We start from the raw sequence: 14,602 nt of genomic DNA, 5'->3' as shown, positions 1-14,602 counted from the left end.
AGTGTACACTGAGTGGCCAGATTATTATGCATTCAGAAATCATAATAATCTGGCCACTCAGTATATATAGGCCCAATGCATGAATTCGTGCATGGGTGGAGTCCGGCCAGCCTGGCCAGGGGGAGGGGACATGGGTGAAGTCTGGCCAGTCTGGCCAGGGGGAGGGGAGGTTGGCTGGCCTGCCTGCTGGTCGAACTCCTGGTCGAGGGGACACTTTGCATATTAGTCTTTTATTATATAGGATGTACACTGAGTGGCCAGATTATTATGTGTTCAGAGATCATAATAATCTGGCCACTCAGTGTATGTCCATCCTACCCTTATAGAATGTCTATGGGTCATGTGCAATCCCCAATTTAAAAAGTTGTAGGTGCTAAACAAAACAAGGATTTGGAGATGAGTGAATAAAGGATGCCTTTCTTCCCAGAGAGACTTGGATTGCTATCAGAGCTATGTTGCAGTAAGGTTTATCATTAGGGCTCAAAATGTGTAAATCCTTAAACTTCTAATGCAAAACCTATTGTGCTTCATTGTAAAAGAAAATAGAAAATAATAACCTATAAGAAATGCACATCTGAACTGGATTTTAATCATAACCTTGTCTCTGCCTTCTGTTTTATAGTTTCAAATATAATTAATTTGGCATAAAAAAATCAATGCCTTCTTTTCCTTTTACTACTGTCCTGATTAATACAAGAGCACGGGTCACCACACCTAGTTATTTCCCTCAGTCCTGTCCACATCCCACTTTACACATGACATTCTCTTCAATTATCCCATGTTTGGACCATTTTTATTTGTTGAAATGAGACTGATAAAGATATTAACATGCATTTGCTTTATATTCTAGATGTGATAGGAAGATATTGGAGGGTTTTGAGCAAATAAATGACACAATATTATTTATGGTTTTAAAGTATCATTCTGGGTACCATATGGCAAATACATTAAGCATAGTTAGGAGGCCATTAGAGTAATATAGACATAAGGCATGGGTGGGTTGCCTTACTTGGTAGCAGCAGAGGTGGTAAAGAGGGGTCATATTTGGTACATGCCTTCTGATAGAACCAATAAAATGTGCTGATAGATTGTATATAGGACTCAGGAGTCAAAAATATCCTCCTGTTACCTGCCTGAACAACTTCATAAATGAGCATATCATTAAGGTGGGAAACTTAAGAAACCCTGGCACGAAAAATCAAAAGTTTGGCTCTGGATGTTTTGAATGAAATATTCTCTTTAGATATCCAAGTGGTGATGTCAGGATGTGTGAGTCTAGAGCTCAGGCCACAATATGTACATTTGAGAGTTCTCAGTTTATATAGTACAGTTGACCCTTAAAAACATGGGTTTGTACTGTGTGGGTCCACTTACAAGTGGCTTTAAAAAAATAAATATACATTTGGCCCTCCTTATCTGCAGGTTTTGAATCTGCAGATTCAACCAACTGCAGATTAAAAACAGTATGTATTTTCCATCTTAGGTTAGCTATCTGAGGATGGGGGCCAATTCTATGCATTGTTCTATGCCATTTATTAAGAGACTTGAACATCTATGGATTTTTAGTATCTGTGTGTGTGTGGTGGAGGGGGGGCGGTAGGGAACTCCTGAAACCAATGCCCTGTGTACACTGAGAAACTGTAGTTAAGTTTTGGGGGAGTAAATATTTACATGGGGATTTTCAACTGCAGAAGGATTGATACTCCTAAACCCCATGTGTTCAAGAGTCAATTGTAACTATTGGAGTAGAGGAGGTCACCTAAAGAGAAAATATACAGACCAAAGAGAACAGTTCTAAGGAAAGAGTGCTAAAGCATCTTATATTTTAGAGATTGGAAAAAAGGGAACAAGAAAACAAAACAGTCTCAGAAGGAACCTCCAGTAAGATAGAAAGGAAGCCAGGTGAGTTTTATTTTTCTGGTACTCCAAAAATGAGGTATAGTATGTCTATAAAAAAGAAAATTATTGATGCATTTGTGACTCATAAATTATATAGAGCAAATCCAGGAGAGGAATCCAATGCATTCTTCCTAAAATAGGTCTGTGTTGACATGTGGGTCATGCATGCGCCCCTGTACGCATTCACACATTTATCTATCCACAGTCATATAGGTATGATAACACATGATTCCTGAAAACCTATTCTAAAGATAACCAGTCTGTTTTACTTTTCTAGATCAATTTGACATTTTAATTATGTGTAAAAGTTCAACCAAATATATTACTATTGAATATTTTGACAAGGTCTTTCATCCTATGTTCTCATTGAGATTCCAGGAACCAACTGCTCAACTATAATTACATAAAACGAAGGGAGTGGGGGAAAGTGAGCAATTTGCCCACTAAATACTTGGAAATAAGCCTTCAATTTCTAAGATCCTGCATCATTTGGTAGAGTGTCAGTAATCTTTCCTGCATAAAAACTGCCAATGCTTACAATATCATTAATTATCCTGCAGTGTCCGAGGGCCAGAGACCTGGATGTGCCTTAGTTGGGTGCCTCTGCTCAGTCTCTTCAAAGACAGTAGCCAAGGTGTGACCAGGGGAAGATCTGCTTCCACCTTTCCCATGTGGCTCTTGGTGGCCTCAGGTCCTCTCTGGGAGTGGACCAGAGACATTAGTTCCTTACACCTGGTCTTTCCATAGGGCAGCTCACCACATGGCAGCTGGCTTCCCTCCAGGCAGGTGAGATATGGGACCCAAGATGGAAGCAGTGTTCTTGCAACCTAATCTCAGAAATGACATCCCAATATTTCTGTCTGCCATATTTGTCAGAAACCAGTTATTAAGTCCAGCCACATTCAGGGGTGGGTATACCCCAAAGGGAGATAACTGGGGTCTTTCAAAGAGACTGCCTCTAACAGTCCAGGGAGCTGTGTTTCTTGATACAAAATTTGAGAGAGTTTTGGCTGTTCTGTAACTGTATTTAGGCTCCAGCTGCACAGGTCTGGAAGTTGGCAGACAATGGGGAAACAATTATGCTGCACTCGGCACTACAGAGCTCTTCTCCTACAGCTCATCTCGCTACAGCGCATTTCAACCAAGCGGCAGCCTCAGAGCAGGGAACAGTCACTTGGCAATGTAGGTTATTTTAATGAACACTTTAAACGAAGTCTTCACCATCTGTTCTGTTTCCTAATTATAAACCCACACTCTTGTGGTTGCATCATTAAAAGTGAGATTCTGGCAAAGTGCTCTAAATGCTTGTCCAGCTTGTCCTCTTGGTTCCACACTAAATTTCCCAGGAAGTCCAAGGCCTCTCATTTGAGGTGAAGACACAAAAAACAATATTACTGTATGCACAGTACTCAAATATACGGCATCCCTGTCTTTCCTTTTTAAAAAAATATGTTTATTATTGATTTCAGAGAGGAAGGGAGAGTTAGAAACATCAACGATGAGAGAGAATCATTGATTGGCTGCCTCCTGCATGCCCCACACTGGGGACTGAGCCCACAACATGGGCATGTGCCTTGACAGGAATGGAGCCATGACCTCCTGGTTCATAGGTTGATGCTCACCCACTGAGTCACACCAACCAGGCCAAGAGATCCCTGTCTTTCTTGATATCTTGGTCTGTCTCTCTATCTCTCTCTCCTATAATTCTATTATTGCAAACAGGAATTCTCTTTAAGAAGGATTTTACATGTCAAATTCTCTGAATGTCTTTGGTGAATTTAGCTTGCTTTAGGGATAAGAGGGGGATTTAGGCAGAAGCTCTTTAAACAGGAATTAAATTCATTTGCACAATTTATGCCTACATATCTCTCCTGTTAGCCCAATAAGGCACTTTACAGACTTTAACTGCAAATATTGTTTTACGTCTTTGCTTCCCCTCCTTAAGGAATTATTCATCAAGATGAATCTAAAGCGAATTGAGTGATACATAGCTTTTAAAATAATCTGTTAATAGTCAAAAGACAGTACACAGTTTTGCATCTCAAGGATGCTAGAATTACGAATGGATGGATGCCAATCATTAGGACCACTGTTACTGCTGCCTAGCTAAGTAGCAAGGCATTGTGGGCCTTCTAAATATTGAAAATGTACAAAACAGTGGTTCCTAGCCCCTGTCTCACCACAGTGTAGAAAGCTTCTGAAGGAGCCCCTTGACCTTCACTGAACATAGGAAGAATGATCAACACTGCTGCTGTCCACTGCGTGAGCTTCCTGCCATTTGACGCAGTCCTGCTATATAAGTGGCACATGTGCATTAGTGCCCAGAGACCCCTATCACATGTTCCAATGCCTTTTGTTAAATTTGCAAATAATTTTGATTAGCAGACAGTTCAGCAGGTGGGCCCAGGATAGCACTGGGTCAAGGCATAATCAGATTTAACTTATTCTCTTGACTCAATCAGCCTCTGAGACCATTGGAATGGGAAGATTTTTTGGAGCAGTGATGGGTGCCCTAAGGAGGAATTGCACCAGACCCCAAGCCAGCAGTGATAAGTGGTAAAGAACCTTGGGAGAACTGTGGAGGAAAAGAGGACCCAGGTTTCTGTGCAAGTCCAAGGTCTCACTTGGAATAGATCTAGGTATTCTCACTTTTGGTTTGGTTTACACAAATTTCCTACTTATATTCATAATGTTTTGGCCTAGGATGGCTTTTCTCCTTGTTACAGAAGACCACATCCTCCTGATTTTATCTGCCTGGGGCATTTTGCCTGAAAGTACCTGCAACTAGAATTACATCCTGTTTTATTTATTTATTTATTTTTAAAATCCTTATTGTTGAGAGTGTTTGAATGGTACTCTTAGAAAGAGCAATACTTACTTCTGTTAAAGTCTGTTAAGAAAATAGTTTCACAAAAACTTCTGGTTATAGGCTTCTAATTTCCTATCATTGCAAGATGCTGGAGTTTTAAAACACTTGTCTTTAAGTACAGTTGAGAAACACCAACTGGTGAGTGCAGGTCTGTCTAGAGGGCAGACATTTCAGAGAGTTTATTGAACAGATGTTAACTAAAGGTGAAGGACCTCTTATTTCAACTGCTTAGGCAAGTTGATGAGTATCTTAAAGTGTTTTCTATGATCTTTTTTTCTATTCTGGGTGGTGTGAGAGATTCTTACCCTTGGATTTTTTTTTTCTGTGGAAACTGAAGCTCTACACCTGTAATATTATGAAAGTTGTACTCTAAAGTGTGGAATCTAGGGCTAGAAGGAAAATAATGAGGATGGCAAAAATTCCCAGTGGAGAGTACACAGATGAGCAAAAATTCCAAAATAGGAATTATCAATGGAAAATAAGCTGAGCATGGTGGAATAAATTACATGGAAATGTACAGAAGCAATCAGCTACATCTTCTTTGGACAAAATAGAATTATTTTAATGAGTTTTTAAAAACCTGTGTTTTGGGGTTTTTTTTTGTTTGTTTGAGATAGATGAACATCCTTAAGATGTAGGTGAAACTTTTTCCCAAGTATTTTTTAATTCAGCTTTTTCTTACCTTTGAGGCCTTTGTGATAATCTAATGCCACTTGGCTACTATTTGGAACTCCACTTTAAGAGGTGGAGCCCTAGACAAAAGGTTGGGGTTCGAAGAGCTGGGTTTGAGGGCTTGTTTTGTGACTTGAGAATTACTGACAATGGGCATGTTGCCGAGGGCCAGAGCCTCCTCTTCTCACCTGGTACTGGGAGTGTTCACCTTTGAAGTAATCGCTGTGGAATTTGTAAGAATTCACAGGATGACTCCTGTTGTATGCATTCAAACTAACAAAAACCCCAGGTGCTGCCTGGTGGTTTCAGAGGTTGGTGTGGGTGAGTAGTTGTGGAGAAGTCCCAGGCTGCTCCAGAGTTTACATTCCTGGGTGACTATACCAGTTCCTATGCATCACACCCTGCTAGCTGCAAAGTGCTTAATGGCATCTAAACACAATCTCCCTTGATTTAATAATGATTACTAATGCCATTGACCCAGCTCTCCTTTATTAAAATCTCCTTAACTCTAAGGCAGCATTTGGTTCTTAGTTCTAACCTTGTTATGTTCACCAGGAGAAAGCTTCACAGCGAATCCTGTTATCCCATCTGCTATATGGAATACTGACTTTTAGTTCATTGAATGCCCTGGGCCATCTCATTGCAGGGCCTGGAACACAACAGCTGGCTGTGTCTGGCTCACCCCAGATCCCATTAGTGCAGTAAGAGCTACTATATGAGGTGCTCAGCCTCACTGGGGACACAAGTGGCCCCATAGTCACACATGCTTGTAGCTCCTGCCTCTTTCTGATGTGGAAACAAAATATGTATCATGCATTTCTGGGAGACCCTAAGAGGTGTGTGCCTTTTGCTCCTTGACCTGGCCAACCTGCCAAGTGGCGTATTTCTGTCACCAGCCTGACAGTTCTTCTTGTGCTCAGCTCTGAGAGCCAAGTGTCCCCACCCATAAGCAGCTACAGGCTCCCACCTCTGAGCCTTAAGCTTGACAGAGTGGCTTTCTATGGCCAGAAAGGAAGGACAAGAATGCATGCCAGCCACCCTTTTTATACAGAAATAACAATATATTACAAAAGTGATCTGCTTGGATTTCAGGTCATCTAGGGTTTTGGGGGAAATTGATTCTTTCAAGATTTACTGGGGAGAAACCAAGATGGCGGCATAGGTAAACATCTAAACTGCTGCCTCACACAACAATTTCAAAACTACAACTAAAAGACAAAATGTCTATCGCCCAGAACCATGAGAAAGCTGGCTAAGTGGAAGTTCTACAACTAGAAGGAAAGAGAAAAGAACATTGAGACGTGCATAAGCACTGAAAAGCTGAGGTACGGAGGTGCACAAATCGGGCTGGCGGCGGGTGTCTGGGTGCGCTGCTTCTTTCAACCTGAAGGGAGACAAGCTCCCGATTAGGCTGAACTCCAGTTTCTGGGGAGACGCTGGGGACCCAAACTCCTATGGGTAGAAGCTGGACTGTCTGCCATCAGGTCAGAAAGTGAGGGTGGCTTCCTAGCAGAGGTGCACCCAGCAATCATTGTTTACAGTGCAGGGGCACAAGACGCGGGGACACGGAAACTCAGAGACATAGAGACAGCTGACTGGCAGCCATCACTCTTTGCCACGCCCTAGCCTAGTGACTCCCTGAGACCCCGCCCTGCCCAATCTATAAACCCACCCAAGCACCATGCAGCGACTTTTGCATATAAATGGCCTGCCCTATCGCAGCTTACCCAAACAAACTGCAGCTCTGGTCAGACAGCTCCAAAACCTCCAAACCCCAAGCAAAGAGGAGAAAACTGTAGTTCTCGATGTAGCTCCTGTTGGGTGGCCTCAGACAGTATCTGACCTGCACCCCATTGGAGATCAAGAAGCTAGTGTATCTAGTGGTCAGTGTGAGACGGCACCAGATTTCAACTATTCACATCCATAAGTGACACATTCAAGAGGCAGACTCAGTGAGCACCAAAGCCCCACTGAAGCAAGTCCTGCCCCATAAGCATGTCTCCAGCACAGCAGTTCTTCCATTATAGACACATTGGGTCCTCACAGCCAATTGGCCTGGAGGTCGATTCCTCCCAGTGACACCAACAACAATCAAGACTTAACTACAACAAGGCTGTACACATAGTCCACAAAGGGGTGCACCAAGAGTGTCCACCTCAGGTAACTGGGAAGCCGACCCACTGGCCCATATAGGACACCTAGCACACAAAGCCACCCTACCAACTCAGGGAAGCAGCGAAAATGAGGAGACAAAGAAACAGATCACAAATGAAAGAAATGGAGGAAAACAAACAACTGGATATAGAGTTCAAAACCACGGTTATAAGGTTTTTCAAGAATTTCCTAGAAAAGGTTGATAAATTCAACGAGACCCTCGAGGATATGAAAAAGGACCAACTAGAAATTAAGCATACACTGACTGAAATAAAAAAAATATTATACAGAGACCCAACAGCAGACTAGAGGAACGCAAGTATCAAGTCAAAGATTTGAAATACAAAGAAGCAAAAAACACTCAACCAGGAAAGCAAAAAGAAAAAAGAATCCAAAAATTTGAAGATAGTGTAAGAAGCCTCTGGGACAATTTCAAGCGTACCAACATCAGAATTAAGGGGGTGCCAGAAGAAGAGAGAGAGCAAGATACTGGAAACCTATTTGAAGAAATAATGACTGAAAACTTCTCCCACCTGGTGAAAGAAATAGACTTACAAGTCCAGGAAGTGCACAGAACCCCAAACAAAAGGAATCCAAAGAGGACCACACCAAGACACATCATAATTAAAATGCCAAGGGCAAAAGACAAAGAGAGAATATTAAAAGCAGCAAGAGAAAAACAGTTAATTACCTACAAGGGAGCACCCATATGATTGTCAGCTGATTTCTCAACAGAAACTATGCAGGTCAGACGGGAATGGCAAGAAATATTCAAAGTGATGAATAGCAAGAACCTACAACCAAGATTGCTCTACCCAGCAAAGTTATCATTCAGAATTGAAGGTCAGATAAAGAGCTTCACAGACAAGAAAAAGCTAAAGGAGTTCATCACCACCAAACCAGTATTATATGAAATGCTGAAAGGTATTCTTTAAGAAGAGGAAGAAGAAGAAAAAAGTAAAGATAAAAATTATGAACAACAAATACATATCTATCAACAAGTGAATCTAAAAATCAAGTGAATTAAAAATCTGAAGAACAGAATAAACTGTGAATATAATAGAATCAGGGGCATAGAATGGGAGTGGATTGATAATTCTCAGGGGGAAAGGGGTGTGGGGGGTACGGGAAGAGACTGGACAAAAATCGTACACCTATGGATGAAGACAGAGCGGGGGAGGTAAGGGCAGAGGGTGGGGTGGGAACCAGGTGGAGGGGAGCTATGGGAGGAAAAAAGAAAAACAATTGTAATAATCTGAACAATAAAGATTTATTAAATTAAAAAAAAAGATTTACCTGTAGCCCTACCTCTACATGATACCTCTACATGGGTTCCTGGGTTGCTGTGGTCAGGAAAGGTTCAACGTGGACACAAACTGTACTGAGAATGATCCTCCTTCAGCCAGATTTCTCATCCTAGCACAGCGGGTGAGACCCCTCTTCTCTGGGGTGAATTGATGGCCAGGAGGCCCCACAGTTCTTTGTGCAGATGCAGCTGTCCAAGCAGCCCTCAGATGTGTCTAAGCATTCACCAACATCCAGCAGGGCCTATGCAGGTCAGTGCCTGCTACCTAAGGGAAGGATTCCATTCCCCAGGTCCTGGGAGCACTGTCCCAGAGTCTTGCTATTTAGTAATTAAGTCTAAGTCCCACAGTTGTGCTAGGAATTTTCCTTATTATGTTCATAAAGCATGGGGCTCTTAGACTTTTCCCTTTTACTCAAGTATGCTGCCCCCTCCCCAAATAAAGAAAATCATTTTGAAATAATTACCTCCATAACAGTAAAATATACAAAACCTATACTTCTTAGCAATGACAGAAAAATGTAAGACATACAGAAAAAGATTATAATGACTCATTTAACATTTCAGTGGCAAAATAAAATAGCCTTCATTTTTGTTGTTGTTGTGTGTGAATTGCCTTCCTCTCATCAATAAGTCATTCACTCACTAAAAGATAAGCATGTCATCATTATTTTATGTAAGGTCCACATAGAAAAGTACTTATTGTAAATAGTCTGCAATATGAAAGATGCAGCTGTAGTAGAATTTGTCATTTCCAAGTGTCAGGATAAATGTAAATATTGACAAGCTTTAAGTTACATAAGCAATATAACAATATATTTTTTAAATTTGGTCAGCTATACAAAGTCCATAAATACAATATTTGGGATGTGTTTAAGGAAGCTTTGAGACGTGTATATTCTGGTTTCAAATTGCAAAGTCATTATTTCCAATTGGGAGAGATAAGAGGGATGGTGAACAAGTATAGGGAATATTGGCACTGTCAGTGGTGGTGGAAGTCAAGAATAGTTTTCCCACTGGCTCTCATTTCTTGCCCAGGAAGGCAGCCTGGGAAATTTCAAATTACACCAGCCTGGTGGAAGAGCCTAAAACAGCATTGAGGAACAGATTTAAAATAGAAGTGTCAGCCCTAGCTGGTTAGGCTCAAGCGGCTGGAGCACTGGCCTTTGGACTGGAAGGTCCCTGGTTCAGTTCTGGTCAAGGGCACATGCCTGGGTTGCAGGCTCAATCCCCAGTGAGGGGTGTGCAGGAGGCAGCTGATCAATGATTCTTTCTCATTATTGATGTTTCTATCTCTCCCTCTCTCTTCCTCTGTAATCAATAAAAATGTATTTAAAAAATTTAAAAATACATCAAGTGTCACCATTCTGTATAAGTCAGGAATGCACTGAAATAATTTTTTGAAGTCTTATTGGAAGAGTTAAAAAAGTGTTATGAAAAGCCAGAGAAATTTAAGACAATCTGTAAATTGGCTTTTCTTTCCAAAATAAAGAAGAGAGAAGAATTATTTTAGAAAGTCAGTGGACTGAGGCCATTTACCTGGTGAGAGACCTTTGAGATGGTTTGGATCTTTGCAGATATATAAATCACGTTGCATACTGGTATTTGTAAGTGTTTTTTGTTAATGCCAAATATTAAAATAGGAGAGCCTATAGGATGCTAAAGGATGGCAATATATTTGTGAAGATGCTATAGACTTGGGAATGGAGGCAAATGCCACAGCAAAAAATAGACAGTAGAGGACTTACCTAGTATGGCTCTACTTGCATTTTTCTTATCAAAAGAGTTGTATAATTGGTTCACCATTTCTTCCCTTTTTCATGCCATATCATCTCAATTAGCCTTGGAGCTTCTATAGGGCAGCATTGTATCTTTTGCTTTCTTTATCTCCCCATATCTCTGGAAAGCCACAAAAAAGAGAAACTTGATGAATACACATTGGCCAACCAAATGAAAGGCCAATTCTAATTCTATATCTTGCAGCAGAATTTGTTCAGAACTCATATCATAGTGATGTGGGAAAAAAACCCACATACCTTTAAATGGAAAACAAGCTATTTTAATAGGTAAAAAGTGATGCAATGTGTGAAAATACTTCTTAGGAAGAGTTGTTCTCCTAATCCAAATTTTACTATACTAAAGTTAACAACAGGCTATCTTTACCTTTGAAACAGGAGGATGGGATAAAGTGACATTGATATGTAAATTCTGTAGCTTCTCTGATTCCCTGAACTCTCACAGTTTAATTCAATAATCAGCTTGGATCTTAAATACCTAAGAAATTACCTGTATGTAGCATCCTCATGATAGTTCATACAACTATTTAACATGGTTTTTATGGAATTTGTGTGAAGCTGAATGGAGGGAAACACCTGGGGATTTGATTATGAGGAGCACATTATATAATTTAGTATGAAGCTCAGAGACATTTTATTCTTATTTATGATTATAGATGTTTTACTGCATTCATTTATGTTTAGAGTTTTAGGACTGCTCACAGGGCTTATCCTACCATTAGCTCAGCCATGACAAATCCCTGGGTTGTCATTGCTAATTGTATTCCTGAAGACACATATACAATGGGGAGATGAGGCTGTTTAATCTTACCTATCTATTTGGAGATTGTTCCTATTGGTTGAGTAAAAATTATTTCTGAAACTGTCAGCTTATTGGATAAAACTTATGTGTTTTAATAAATGTGGTTCAGATTGCTGCCCAGAGTCAGTCTTTTTCATTTTTATGCCCAAAGCTCCCCTGCTAGCAATTATTACCAGAGGAGCTTTTGATATTTGCACTTTGGGGTGAGGCAATCAATGTTTGTAAGAGCTTTCTGTGAGTCTCTCTCCCAACTGAGAAGCCCTGGCTGTGAGGGATGCAGTGGAGCAGTTAAAAGCCTCTGCCTCCTATGTTTTGCGCAATAATGCTCTTCAGAACACTTGAAAAATATTTGGATAGCCATCTGGCCGTAGCCATTTTAACGTCCTTTGTAATACTACATGTACTGCTTTGGGTAGAACAGTGTTCAACATAATAAAAGCAGTTAGAAGTAATTTGGTGGCTTGGTTTCTGAAGGATTTCCACAGGCACAGATACTTTTGAATTACAGACAAAATCCCCCAGATTCTGCCAAAGATTTGTGCCAAAGTCATAATAATTATACATCTCCAAGTATTTGCTCCTGCCAGCAATGAATTAATGAGCTGATATCACGCATAATCTTAAATACTATGAAATAAAAACCGAAACAGGAATGAAATAATGATGAGCAAAGGGTCTCATTATCAAAGTAAACAACTTTTGATTGTTGAAAGACCATTCAAGCTAATGAAACCAGAGGACAGTAAACCTCTCATCATCAGGAACAGCGGGTCAAGGATTAAATGGGCAGGGATGAAGTGGACAAGATCAGCCCTCTCTGTCCATTAACACTAACTCTTCCTGCCCTCCCCCTGTGGTCTCAGTTTGGGTCAGATGTTCTTTTATTGATTTTCTGGGCTTCCTCTGGCCATCTTGATTGGGACCGCAATCATGAAGAATAGTTTGAAACCTTCCTCAAAGATCGTGTCACTTCATGCTATGCAAACCATGTTAAAACAGAAAATCTTCCTGTTAGGACAGAAGAGTGATGTTTAACTAACTTTGACTTCCTCTTGTGAGTGATATACCATTGACATAATTATAGGCAAGATGATCAAGTTAAAATGCTTTCCAGTTCCAGCAAGCCAGTGAGAAGCTATGAATCTGGCAGGTTTTTACATCTCCTGAGTTTCTCTTTCTTCATTTTCAGGGATCATAGAGGGCTTCCAGATTCTATGAATCAATGACTCTCTGAATGTTAGAAAGTAAAAAGAAAATTCCTGAAATAGAAAAACTGTGCAAAATGCCTTTTATTACCTGGCATGGCTCAGTGGTTGAGCATCAACCTATGAACCAGGAGGTCAAGGTTTGATTCCTGGTCAGGGCACACGCCCAGGTTGTGGACTTGGTCCCTAGTAGGAGGCATGCAGGAGGCGGCTGATCCATGATTCTTTCTCATCATTGATGTTTTCATCTTTCTCTTCCTTCCTCTCTGAAATCAATATTTTTTAAATTTCTTTTATTATATTATGGAGACTATGTGTTTTCTATATTTTTATTCTGTATTCATTATTTTAAATTACCTCTAGATGGATATTTAGGTAGATGGATGGATGGATGGATAGATGGATGGATGGATGGATAGATAGATAGATAGATAGATAGATAGATAGATAGATAGATGGATGATAGACAGATAGATGTTGTCATGGGCAATATAAAGTGAACACAGGGCTTGTCCCCCATTTTAAGAAGCCCAGAGATGGAAAGTGATAAACTATCACTACATCTGCCATCTGCTCAAAAATGTTCACTAATAGGAAATCGATATGAAAGTTAATGTACAGTTCAGGCTATACATTTGTATGTAGGGGAATCTGAGATGAGGTAAAAGAATGATGTTTTTATTGAATGAATTAGGGTGACATTGGTGAATAAAATTATATAGGTTTCTGGTGTACAATTCTATAATACATCATCTGTATTGTGTGTTCACTACCCCAAGTCAAGTTTCCTTCCATCACCAGTTATCCCCCTTTTACCCTCTTCTACCTTCCTTATTCCCCTTACTTCCTTTCTCCTCTGGTAAGTTGTCTGACTATATCGTGTGTGTGTGTGTGTGTGTGTGTGTGTGTTTGTGTGTGTGTTTGTGTGTGTGTGTGTAGTTTTTTTGCTTAATCCCTTCCCTTTTTTTCACCTAACCCCATAACCACTTCCCCTATGATAGCTGTCAGTCTGTTCTCTGTGCCTATGAGACTATTTGTATTTTGTTTGGAGTTTACTTTGCTCATTAGATTTCACATATAAGTGAAATCATATGGTACTTGCCTTTTGCTGAATGATGTGTTTTTATAGAGAAGTTTTCCACTCTGGTGATTTTCACTGGCAGAGACACTTTTCTTTTGTAAAAAGAGAAAATTGTTTTTACACAGTTTTGAAGCAAATCAATTTTTCCTCAAATTTATCAAACTGTCCAATTGTATATTAGTTATTAAAAATTATAAGAGCTTGAAGAGTTTAAAAAGGCAATTTATTCTGTTTACCTGCCTCTAGGCGGGACTTACATGAACCAACAGAGATAATTGGTATCCTGCCAAAATGACTATTTTTTGTCCAAGCGATTCATAATTTTAATTAGTGGTGTTAGAATAAAAGTTGTTTCTTATAATTAACGAGGACAGTTGCTATTGAGATCGCTCTAATGCCACATTCAGCACATGGAATCCAGCAGGGCAGCTTAGCATTGTATTTTGGGCTGCGCCATCTCCAAGTAGCCACTTACAATATCTCTGAGGCCATTCAGTGTCTGTCACTGTGGGGGAAAAATCACCTTCAATCTGCACAATTCAGCTTCTTTGTTGTTGCTAATTGCTGTCATTTGGAAAGCCTCTCATGATATTATATTGTGAATAGCCCCATCGGTTAGGTCCAGAGAAGCAGACACAGGCACTGTGTTCTGGGAGTTTGATCCAAGGCCAAGAACCAGCTGAGGTACAGAAAACAACAATAATAACATTTCTGCTATAGGATCCATTTAGTGTGTCTTTTATGAAACTATGAGCATAGAATTCTTGTCACCTGAAATCAGCACATGTTTATACATCTGACTCTACTGAGAACCCTTGGTG

Source organism: Cnephaeus nilssonii (genome assembly GCF_951640355.1).
Source record: "Cnephaeus nilssonii genome assembly, chromosome: 2".
NCBI lineage: Eukaryota > Metazoa > Chordata > Mammalia > Chiroptera > Vespertilionidae > Cnephaeus > Cnephaeus nilssonii.
The sequence above is the reverse complement of the archived record's forward strand: the minus strand, read 5'-3'. Positions refer to the sequence as shown.